A 12,460-nucleotide genomic window follows, 5' to 3' on the forward strand; every position below is an offset into this window, starting at 1 on the left:
TTTCTTCACGGAACATCTAGGAACACAAACCACTGAGGTACCTGGAACCAGTTTGGGAGAAAGGCTCTACAGATGCAATCATAGTAGACAAGTCATAATTATATAGCGCTTTAAAGTTCAAAAAGTGCTTTCCTGTTAGGAAGATAGTCACAAAGAAACTCACAGGTGAGAGCACCAAAAACCACTGTGTATGTAAAACATTTTGAAACTACAAAAGTTTCTAAAATCAGCTATTATTATTATTTATACAGGAAAGATTTAACTCAACAACTGTAATGATCATGATACAATGAACCATCTCCCTCTTCTGCTCAGTCTTCCTGTCCACCCCTTAGACTACATATGGTGTTTGTAACCTACCCGTTGCTTCCTGAGTTACTATTCTCATCTGTTTTCATACTAGGTTCTTAGGACAGTGTTCTGGTAGAAATTCCCATTCTTACTCACACCACACAGCTGTACTGCTAACATAGCAGATTTGGCCATCATAGAAGAGCTAATAGAAGTATTTAATTGGGAGGAACCCTGGACATCATCTAATCAAGCCTTTTATTTCACAAATGAGGAAACTAAGACGGAGATTTTAAGTGGTTTGTCCAAGGTTGACTAGGTGGGTCATCTCTAGAGTCTTTTAGAATGCCAGCTTTGCAATCACAGCTCCAAGCAGTTGCCAAGACCTGTTAATTCTACCTTTAAAACATTGCTGGTATATGCTCTGTCCTCTCCTTTGACATGGCCACCACACTGGTGCAAATCCTTATTACTTCATGCCTGGAGTATTACCATAGCTACTATCCCTGCCGCTAGTCTTTCCCACTCCATTCCCTTCTCCACTCCGCTAACAAATTGATTTTTCTTACATGCAAGTTTGATCATATCAGCCCTCCCTTTCCCCCCACCCCATTCAATGAACTCCTTATTATAAAACCCTATTTAGCATTCAAAGCCCTTCATGACCTGGCCCCTTCCTATGTTTTGAGTCTTCTTGCAACTTACTCCTCCTCACATATTCTGTGATCTAGTGACACTGGCTGCTGTTCCTTGCATGAGACACCCATCTCTTGACTGTGCATTTTCACTGGCTGTCCCCAATGGCTGGAATTCTCTGCCTCCTCAGCTCTGCCTTCTGACTTCTTTCAAGTCCTTAACTCCCTTAATGCAAAGGGGATAGGATGAATAAAAGGAATAGCAAGTAGGCCCACTTGGCTAAAACATAGGTCGTATGAAAAAAAATAAAATGCTAAGCCTGAAAAAGTAGGTTTTTAAATGCCAAATGGGTTTTTATTTTATACAAGAGGCAAATAGGAACCAGCAGAGATTTCTGAGCAGGGGAGGGACACAATCAAACCTGTGCTATAGGGATATCAATTCAGCAGCCACATTTTAAGGGCAGCAATAGGAGACAGTTAACAGTACAGCCCTCAGGTACCTGTGTATAGCAATCAGGCTCCTCCAAAGTCTTGTCTTTTCGAGCCTAAGCAGCCCCAGTTGCTTCAAGCAATCCTTATATGGTATGATCTCAGGACTCTGCATCATCTACCAGACACTCCCCTTCTTTTATCACCAGCCCTTCCTGAAGTGTGATGCCCAGAACTAAACACAACCCCACAGATGTGGTCTGAGCAGTGCAGAATGCAGCAGGAAGATCACTTCTCTTGTTTCCTAAATAGGGAGATTCCCTCTATCAGTGCAGAACCAAAGTCATCCACACCTTCTCATCCTGCGTAATTCTCATTCATGGTCTTCCATAAATCATTTGCAGTGAATCTAGCCTATGTGCCAGGATTTTTATGTCTCACCTAATAATCCCTGGAGATCTATCTAGTTATCTAGTCACAGGACCACAATGGATAAGCATAGGTTCTACTCAGGAGGCATAGCAAGTAACTATATGAGAGGTAGGTTCACAGCTGAATGGAACCTCAGTGGCCATGCAGTCCAAATAAGAATCCCCTGTAAAGTATATCCGAGAAGTGGTCCTCTAACCTTTACTTGAAGACCTTCAGTGAGGGGAAAGATAAGTGGAGCTCTTCCTTCTCCTTCACCACCCCACGTAACATATTGGTTGTCAAGTTTTGTTAACCTTACCTCTTCATCATTTCTGACATCTGAGCCCCTTTTCCTACTTATTCTGTCACCACCCAAGACCACTCACTCATCACCACTTACCTGGACCATTGCAATGTGAATGCCTAACTAGTCTCCAGGTCTCCAGTCTGCCTCTGTCCCTCTCCCTCCAATCCATCATCCACACACTTGCCAAATTACTATTCCTAAAGTCTGACAAAGTAATTTCCCTCCTTTACACAGGCTTTCTCAAATCCTGAAATGTTCTCTTTTCACTCCCTCCTCTTGGGAACAGCAGCCATTCAGGTGTCCTCAAGTACCACCTCTTATCTGAATCCCCAGCTGTTAGCACTCTCTTATTCAAGACCCTAGGTAATTACACTTACACACACACACACACACACACACACACACACACACACACACGTGTTTACTTACTAGTGTGCATGTTGTTACCTTCTGGTAGAGTACAAGAGGGACTATGTTCATTTTTGTCTTTGTATCTGTCATCCCCACTTGCTTATCTTCATTTTCCTCCTATCTACTTCATTGAACCCTGCTGCTTATAAATATACCTATATCTCTATCATCCTTAAAAACCTTCACTTCATCTGCCCATCCCTGCTAGCTACTGCCATAAATCCTTCCTCTCCTTAGCTAAACTCCTTAGGAAAGCCATCTATACCAGGTACTTCCAATTCCTCTCCTCTCACTTATTTTATAAAAATTTTTATTTATGTTTTCTGTTTTGTACATCACCACAGTATCCCATATATCCTTCCCTCTCCCCCTACCAGAGAGCCATCTCATATGACGAAGAATATTTTTTTAAGCGGGGCGGGGAGTCAGCACAATTAAGCTACATTGAGAAAGTCTGAAAACATGCAACATGTAACACCTGTGGACCTCCTACCTTCATGAAGGAGTAAGTTAGGGGGTCTTCTTGAATTGTTACATTTACTTTTGATTTTCTGTGTTCTTCCTATTTACATTGTAGTTACTGTGTATATGCTGTTTTCTTGTTTCTGCTTACTTCTCTCTGAATCAGTTCATATAGATCTTTCCAAGCTTCTCTTCTAGCATTTCTTACAGCACAGTTGTATTCCATTACATTCATGTATCATACTTTGTTTAGCCATTTCCAAACTGATGGGCATCTACTTTATTTTCAATTCTTAGCTATAACAAAAAGTACTGCTATAAATATTTTAGAGCATATGGGGACTTTTTTTCTTATCAATGGCTTCCTTGGGGCATAAGCCTAGCAATGAAGTCTCTAGTTCAAAGGATATGGATATTTTAGTCACTTTATTTGCATAATTCCAAATTGCTCTCTAAAATAGTTGAACCATTTCACAGCTTCACCAACAATATATTAGCGTGTGCCCATCTGCTCATCTTCTCAAATTTGTGTGTTGCCATTTTTTGTCATTTTTGCCAATTTGCAAGGTGTGAAGTAAAACCTCAGGGTTCTTTTGACTTCCATTCCTCTTATTACCAGTGATTTGGAGTACTTTTTTCATGTGGTTTCTCCTTTCACTTCTAAGCCACTTGCAGTCTGATTAACTGAAACTACCTCTCCAAAGTTACTAATAGTAACTTCTAATAGTTTTTTTTCAAACCTGATCCCTGTCAAACTCTCTGCAATACCTTTGACAATGCTGATCGTCCTTTCCTTCTGGATATTCTGTCCCCTCTGTCCTCTGAATACTCTCTGCCCCTCTCGGAACTCTCTGCCTTTCCTATGTTTCCTATGTCTCCTTTGCTAGATTTTCATCCAGGTCATGCACACTAAAGTACACCCCAAAGTTCTGTCCTGACCCCTCTTCTCTCCCTCTATTCTTTCCTCCTATGGGTTTAAATAGCATCTCATAAACGATTTCAGATTTAAAAGTCCAGCCTTTTTCTTCTCAGCTCCAGGCCCATATCACCAACTTTGGGTTTCTTGAACTGAATGTCTTGCAAGTATATCAGACTCATCAGAGAGTTCATTGTCTTTTCCCCAAAACCGTCCCCTCTTCCCAAACTCCCTACTAATGTGGAGGGCACCACCCTCTTCTCATTCACTTCATCTAGTCAGTTGCCAAATCTTGTCCTTTCTACCATCACAACATATTTCCCATATGTCCAACACTTAGCACAGTGCCTACCACATAGTAGGTGCTTAGGAAATGTTTATTGAATTGAATGTCCCTCTCTTTATACTCAAATAGCTACCACCTCAGTAAAAGGCCTCATCACCTTTTGCCTTAATGGTTTTCTAACTAGTCTCCCTGCCTCATGTCTTTTTAGCTACCAAAGTGATTTTTTGGGGGGAGGCAATTGGGGTTAAGTGACTTGCCCAAGGTCACACAGCTAGTAAGTGTCTGAGGCCACATTTGAACTTGGATCCTCTTGACTCCAGGGCCAGTGCCACCTAGCTTCCCCTCAAAGTGATTTTCCTAAAGTCTGACCATGTCATCCCCCTACTTTACAAACTCCACAAACTGGCCCCTTCCTACCTTCCCAGTCTTCTTAAACTTTACACCCCACCACAGACTCTACAATTCAGTTTCATTGTCCTACTTGCTGTTCTCACATAACCTGCTACCTCCCTTGGCACGAGCTGTCCCCCATGCATGGAAAATTATACCCCCTCCCTCTGCCTCCTGGATTCCCTGGCTTCCTTCAAGATTAATTTTATATCCCACCTTCTGTAGGAGGCCTTTCCTGCCCTCCAACCCTTTAATGGTCCCTTTCTTTTGAGATTACTTTGTTTAGTATTTATGTACATTGTCTCTCCATTAAAATGAGAGGCCTTTGGGAGTAGGGGCTGGTTTTGCCTTTCTTTGTATCCTTAGCACAGTATCTGATACATTGTTGTTGTTCAGTTATGTTCAACTCTTCACGACCCCAAGGGCCATAGCCCACCAATGGGGTTTTCTGGGCAAAGATACTGGAGTGGTTGGCCATTTCTTTATTCTGGTACACAGTAGGAGCTTAATAAGTGCTTGTTGAATGACTTTATTTCTGGCCCCTGGCACAGTGCCTGACATGTAATAGGCCTTAATAAATGCTTGATGAATTTAAATGGATTGGGAGAATAAGCTTAGTACGGCGTGATGGAATCCTAAAAAAGATGCCCCCCAGCCTCAATATTCTAACTTCCTTATGGGCCCCACTAAACAGCAAGCACATAATCTGGCTTTAACCACACCTCAGGCCCCCAGACTCAATATAGCCACTGTCCCTAGCTAACCACGGCCCTATGATCCAATTCACATATTTGAACAGGTGCGTTCTTGTACTCAACCACAATCACATCGTCTATTTAGTCCAAGATGGGGCCATAATACCTAACTATCCATCTTGACCAGACAGGAATGCAATAGCTAGCCAATTGAAGGGCATCATGACCAGAATATCTGACCATCAAAACACTGAAGGGATCCCTCCTCCATTACCTAATCCCTTAACAAACTCCTCCTGCCTTTTTAACATTAATCATATTCCTATATTCTATGTAAATTTTGATTGTGTAATCAGCATCTTGACCCTATAAAAATCCCTCTTGCTTTCTCTGAAGTTGCTGGTTCCTCTTGGAACTTAGCCTGCTCCATGAGAGGTGCCAATCTCAATAAATGCCTATACTTGGATTAGAGGTGCTCTGACTCTGGATTCTTTGAGATGCTTCCACCACAACATATCATGAAACCCCAATGGTTTTTGGCATCCCTGGGTGGGCAGAGATTAAACTACACACAGTGTATACAGAGCTGGGCTCAGAGTTGGAAAGATGCAAACTGATGTTTTGACTCTGACGCATTCCAGATGTGTGACCAGTGTCCTAGGCAACTCTCTAAAACTAGTAGTTGCTGAGAAGGTGCAGATCAGCATTAGTAGGGGTAGTTATCTATACTGTTGGAATCAGAGGTCCAGTACAAAAACAAAAGACATTAGAATTAAAGTGAATTGAACCACTAAGCTCCAGAAGCATTCCAATATGCTTTCTGAATAGTTCAGACTGTTTGGAACTTCTTCCTCACATTATGCCCATATCTTCTTCTCTAAAACTTTTAACCATTCTTCCTAGTTCTTTCTACCTTTTAGAGGTCAAGAACAAATCTATTCACAATTCTTCAAATCCTTCAAGACAATTATCACTCTAAAACCTTAAAGAGTTATTAAAGCTTAAAATCTCACTAAGACTTTTGGGAAACTCTGTATACTGTCACTTATCACATCCACCCTAACTCTTCTCTTCCTGTCTCCAGGCTAAACTTCCTCAGGTCCTTCATATGGCATGATTTCAAGGCCTTCACTCTCTTAGGTACCATTCTGAATGCCTTCCTAGTTTATCAATGTCATTTCTTAAATTGTAGTGCCCAACTACATGCTCGCCTTTTTTGCTTCTTTTTTTTGTTTTGTTTTGGGGGGTTTTTTTGGTTCTGTTTCTTCTTTCTCATGATTCATTCCATTGGTCAAAATTTTCTCCATGATTGACTAGTGCATAAATTAATTCAATGCGAAGTTATACATGACAGTTATATGAGATTCCATGCTGTCTTGGGGAGGGAGGGGGGAGGGAGGGAGAGAAAAACTGGAACTCAAAACCATGTAGAACCGTGTGTGGTAAACTAAAAATAAATAAAGAAATTAAAAAAAAATTTGTAGTGCCCAGAACCCACACCAAGACGCCATATACAGTATGACTAGGACAAAGAAGAAAGGAAACTATTACCTCTATGGTGATAATATTATGCCTTTTATCTACAACTGCAATAGGTTTTGGGGAGCTGCCACCTCATATTATTTACTAATATTGAGCTTGGGCTGTTCACTAAAACCCCAGATCTTTTTCAAAGTGCTATTTCCTCAATCTTGTACTTGTGAGTTGCTCCAGATTACTAATAAAAATATAAATTAGCACTGGGCTTCTTTCCAGGTTGACTTAAATGTATTTTAGGTAAACAACCCAAAGGGTGCACTTTAATTGGGACTGACTGTGACAAATTCTGATAATAATTAATATTTACATAGCCCTTTGTACTTTATATATGTTCGTCTTCTGATTCTCACAACCCTGTGACGTAAGTCTCAAAGGCATGAGCATTTCCTCTGCTTTATAAAAAAGTAAGTAGGCTCAGAGGTTACGTGAGTTGCTCAGTCACACGGCTAGTACAGTTTCGAGGCAGGATTCAAACAGTTCTGGTCTATGGGTCTGCTAGGACCCATCTTCTCCTGCCCCAAACAGTGGCCATTATTGGGCCTTACTGAGTAGTGCCCCTCGCATGTGCCCTTGATTTCATTCCATCCTATCTCCTCCAGCAAATGGCCAGCTTGAGTAGCCTCACTTTCCCAGTAATCTTCAATCTCTCACTGTCTACTAGTTCCTTCCCTTTTGCCTATCCTTAAAAACAAAACAAAACAAAACAACCTTATTTGCTAATTATTATTCAATATCTCTCCTCTCTTTCAGGACTAAATTCCTCAAGAAAGCCATCTACAATTGATTCTTCCATTTCTTTTCCTTTTACTCTCTTCTAAATCCTCTGCAGTCTGGCTTCATTCAATAGAAACTACTCTTTCCAAACCCAATGGCCTTTCTCACTCTTCATCTCTCTTGACCTCTTAGCTGATGACACTGTCAATCTCCCTCTTCTAGACGCTATCCTCTCTAGGGTTTTTTTGTTTGTTTGTTTTGGTAACAGTGCTTCTCCTACCTGCCTGCCTGGTCCTTCTTAGTCTCCTTTATTGTTTTCCATCCAGGCCATATCCACTAATGGTGGGTATCCCCCAGGGTTCCATCCTTGGCCCTCTTCTCCCTCTATAGTATCATGCTTGGTGATGACATTAGATTGAGTCAATTATCATCTTTATGCAGGTGATTCTCAGATCCATTCATCTAGCCCTAACGTCTCTGCAGACCTCCACTCTTGCATCACCAACTACCTGTTGAATATCTAGCAAATGATAGATATCCTTTAGACATACAAACTCAACATACCCAAAACAGAATTCATTCTCTTTTCCCCTAAAATCTCCCCTTTTCCAAATTACCCAGTTAGTCTAGGTGTCATCCTTGCCTCCTGATTTGCGTACATTACAAATATCTAATTTGTCGTCCACATTTCTATCTTCACAACATCTCTTGTATGCATCCCCTTCTTTCCTATGTCAAAGCCTGGTGGCAGGATCCAAGTGGCTGTACCTTGATTTGCTCTCTCATCCCCTCTCACACAGATTTCAGTGGTCTACTGGTGTCTGCCTGCCACAAGTCTCTCCCCACTCCAGTCCATCTTACACTCAATTGCCAAAGCAAATTTCCTTAAGCACAGGAGTGACCACTTCACTCCCCTATTCAACAAACTCCAGTGGTTTCCTGATTACTTTGAAGATAAAATATAAAGTCCTTTCTTTGACTTTTAAAACTTTTCACAACCTGATCCTTTCCAACTCTTCCAGTTTTCTTATACCACTTTCCTTCACCTAAGTCTATAATCCAGCAAAAATGGCCTTCTGGATGTTGCTAAGTGCTCCTGACTTCATTCATGCCTTTGCATTTATTTGGAATGATATCCCTCCTATCTCCTGGCTTCCCTGGCTTCTTCTAAGACAGCACAAATCCCAGCCTCTACAAGAGGCCTTTCCCATTCCCACAGCCCACCTCCTGATCCCCATTAATGGTTTCCCTCTCGGATTATCTCCCATTTACACTGTATACATGTACGTAGTTGTTTGCATACTGTGAGCTTCTCGAAGGCAGGGCCAATACTTTTGCCTTTTTATTTTTGATCCCCAGCGCTTAGCACAGTGCCTGGCACATAGCAGGCGCTTTATAAATGTTTGCTGACTGTTGATCGCCCTGGGTCAGCTAAGGACAGAAGTGGGATGTGGGACCTGGAGAATTCGGGCCACACGAGCTAGAGAAACCCAGACGGTCAGACATGAGCATCCACGGGATAAAGACTGGCCAGACGAGCAAAACAGGCCTTGAGTGGATGGGTAAGGCCAGGGCTCAGTCTCCACCTCCACTCCCACCCTCTCTCCCTGCCAGTCCCCATCCTCCACCCCCAGGGCATGTGTGGGGAGACCTACGGGTGAGGCCCAGGAGCCAGGGCGCGCACGGAAAGCCTGCCCAGGACACTGGGATCCCCAGGGCGAGGGTACTTACTGCTTGAGCCGTCAAAATCCCGGGGGAAAAGGAATTAAGAGCCGCAGGGGAGCAGAGGCAGTCCTAAATGGCTACAGTAGAAGCGCCTTTTCATTCACTTCCTCTTACTCTTCCTTCTTCCTTCACCAGCCCTAGACCACTCCCACCGGGCCGTCTCAACTCGTGCTTAAAGGAGAAAGAGTCTGCATTCCGAGACAGGGACCCCTAGGAAATCTCCCCAGTTAAACCTCATTTTCCAAGGGCAAAGGTTACACAATCATTCCGTGGAGCATCGGGAATTTGGACCAACGCTCCCTAACTCCTGCGCGCTCTCCAAGTAGAATCGCGAAATGACGGGAGTCACTGAGTTGGGAGACATTTCAGGTCATTCAAGTTCTCTTAGGTAAGCAAAACGTCTGCGTGCAAGGCTCTGTGCTAGCAACCTGGGCATGCAAAGACCAAACGAAAATCTGAGTCCTCAAAGAATTTACATTCTGTGGCCCATCACTACTACAAGGTCATCCACGAAAAGTTAGCTGAATGCCTCCGGGATGGAGGTACCTCTGAAGTCAGCCCATTGGAATTGTGGTCAGCTCTAATGGTGTGGCTGTTAAAGTCCTGTTGTCTTTTCTCCCAAGTTGGCCGAGGAGTAGGGACTGAAACTAGTGGACACCAATCTAAAGAGAAGCAAAACTCATGTTAAAAAAAATAAACATAAGTGCAAATCAGAAATCAAACTTCCTCAGTTGCCATTTTATGCAACCTGCCATTGAGCAACTCAAGATTGTCACTCTCCTACTTACAATTTGTATAATTAGCAATTACTTAGCCTCTTAATGACAGAGTTGGACTTGATGGTCACTAAAGCCCCTTCCAGCTCTAAATCCTATGCTTCTAGGTCCAGAAGAGGTTATTGTTTTGCATTTGTAGAAGAGGTTCCCCACTTCTCCCTCACCAATGGGGCAGCTAGATGGCGAAGTGGATAGAGCCCTGGGCTTGGAATTAGGAAGACCCATCATCATGAGTTCAAATGTGGCTGCAGATGATTACTAGTTGTATGACCCTGGGCTAGTCACCTAACCCTGTTTGCAAATCACTCCAGTATCTTTGCCAAGAAAACCCCAAATGGGGTCATGAAGAGTCGGGCATGACCCACACCCTCGCCAATAAATTGGAAACCCTTTCAGTGCTGAGCAAACTTATTAGAGCTCACATATCTAAATGAATGCTGTCCCTTTGAAAGCAGTCACTTTAGAATGTTGCCATTGCGGAAAACAAATTCAGAAAGATGTGACTAGACAAGCAGAAGAAATGAAAAGTCAGGAGAACCATTCCTCAACAAGAGGTTAAAGAAGATCAACAATTTTCCAATAAAAGAATTTCAAGTTTTCAATGACTGTATGAAAATATGTTCTAAATTATTAATAGTGAGTAAAATACAAATTAAAACAACTCCAAAGTGTTATCTCGCACCTTGCAGGAATGACAAAAGAAGACACACACACACACACACACAAAAATCCAGAAATAATGTTGAGAGACCTTTGGGAAGGGATGTACACTAATCATTGTTGGTGGAGCTGTGAATTGGTCAATTTGGGGTAACTTCTTGGAATTATGCAAGAAAAGTTTCTAAATTGTATTCTCCAAATCACTGATATAACAAACATTCCAAAGAAGTCTAGACAGAAACAAAGGTCCTTTATGTGTCGAAATATCCGTAGTACAACTTTTTGTGTATAGTATAAAAGAACTGGAAAGAAAGTGGGTGATCATCAATTGAGGACTAGCTGAACAAACTAGAATATGCAGGTAATGAAATATTGTTTGCAGAAGGAAATGACAAATATAAGGAATTCTGGAAAACATGAAAAGATGTATATGAGTTTATGAAGTGATGTTATTGTTGTTTGTCCTTCATACTTGAAAAGGACCAATGACATCATAATGTTAGGGTCAAGATATAGTGCGTTTCAACTGTGGCTGATAGTCCAACACAAGGTCGAAGATTCTGCCACAGGCCAGGCACAAAGAGTCCGTCTGAACATTTGTGATGGAGATGTCTCTAGATTTGAGCATCTCATGTTCCTTCTGCTACTTTGGTTCTACTTTGTTCATAGAGCACAGAGGCTTCTTTGATGCAGGCATGCCCCACATGGTGGTCCTTTGCTAGTGTCTCCCCTGTCTCACAATCATAAACCAAACCAGAACATTAGAAACAATACTTACAATAAAATAAATGAATCCAAATGCTGAGTAATTAAAAAACCAATAATGGTCCCAGAGAACAGATGTATGAAGTATGAACAGAGTTATGAAAGAGGGTTATGAAGCATACCTGTGTTCTCTCGGTTTGAAGACAAACTGTTACATTGTCAGATGTGGTCACTGTATCAGGTTTTAATTTTTTTTTTAATTTTTGTTACAAGGAGGTTTCGATTAGTTGAGGAAGAGAAGGAAGAGAAGTGTTAGTGTCAACTAAATTAGAGCTAGCACAAATGCACATCCTAATGTCTGGTGGGGAGATGCTACGCTCCTTTTCGCAATGTATTTAAGAATATATTCGCTATTTAGGGTTTTTATAACTGCAAATGTTTTTCCTTTGTGAATGTAAACAAATCGATACTGCTTGATAAAGAATGAGTATACACACACACACATTTCTGCATACTTTAAGGCACATTTCTCCCTAATGTTAGGATCTTGAAGTGTTTTATTTTCTCTCCTAGAATCTAGACAAACTCCTTAAAGCAAATGCCCTATTGTCTTTTCACAAGAATATGCCTTATGGCCATTACTCTTGGCCTTGACCAAATCTATTTAGAGCTAATTATTTAGAGCTATTAAACCCACTTTCTAGGAAGAGCTTAATATGTATCAGAGATGGATAATTTTTCTATATGTACCTATAGTTTTAGAAGTCGGTATACACATCCCGTGAACCTCAGTGTAGCACCCCCTCAGAGTTGCTCCTCAACTTGCACTTGCATTGGTGTATTGGGTTCCCTGACAGTGACTGCTCCCTCAAGGTACAAGGAGTACCCACTCCTTTAACAGGCATCCACCACATTCTTCCAATTAACAATCAGCCAGCACACACAATTAGCTTTTAGCAAAGATGTTTACTAAAATAATATGGTAAGGACAGTAGTTACAAAACATTTCTTCCCTCCCAAGAAATTTGAGCCCACTCTCCCACTAATACCTACAGAAAAGGAATGGTAACAAAGAAAGGAGCAAATGCCACCAAGATAACTCATA

At 41.7% G+C, this 12,460-nt stretch overlaps 1 protein-coding gene across 2 annotated transcripts in view; it reads right to left on the bottom strand.

Annotated features, from left to right (window-relative positions):
- BID (BH3 interacting domain death agonist) overlaps positions 1 to 9,425 on the bottom strand; it is a 46,157-nt gene extending 36,732 nt beyond the window's left edge. Inside the window, exon 1 of one of the 2 annotated variants that reach the window (XM_036759342.1) lies at positions 9,221 to 9,425. The gene's annotated coding sequence lies outside the window, so the exon portion shown is untranslated. The remainder of the gene's footprint in view (positions 1 to 9,220) is intronic. The other variant, XM_036759344.1, reaches the window with a different exon arrangement.
- Positions 9,426 to 12,460: the final 3,035 nt, after the last annotated feature.

This window comes from Trichosurus vulpecula, chromosome 5 (genome assembly GCF_011100635.1).
Source record: "Trichosurus vulpecula isolate mTriVul1 chromosome 5, mTriVul1.pri, whole genome shotgun sequence".
NCBI lineage: Eukaryota > Metazoa > Chordata > Mammalia > Diprotodontia > Phalangeridae > Trichosurus > Trichosurus vulpecula.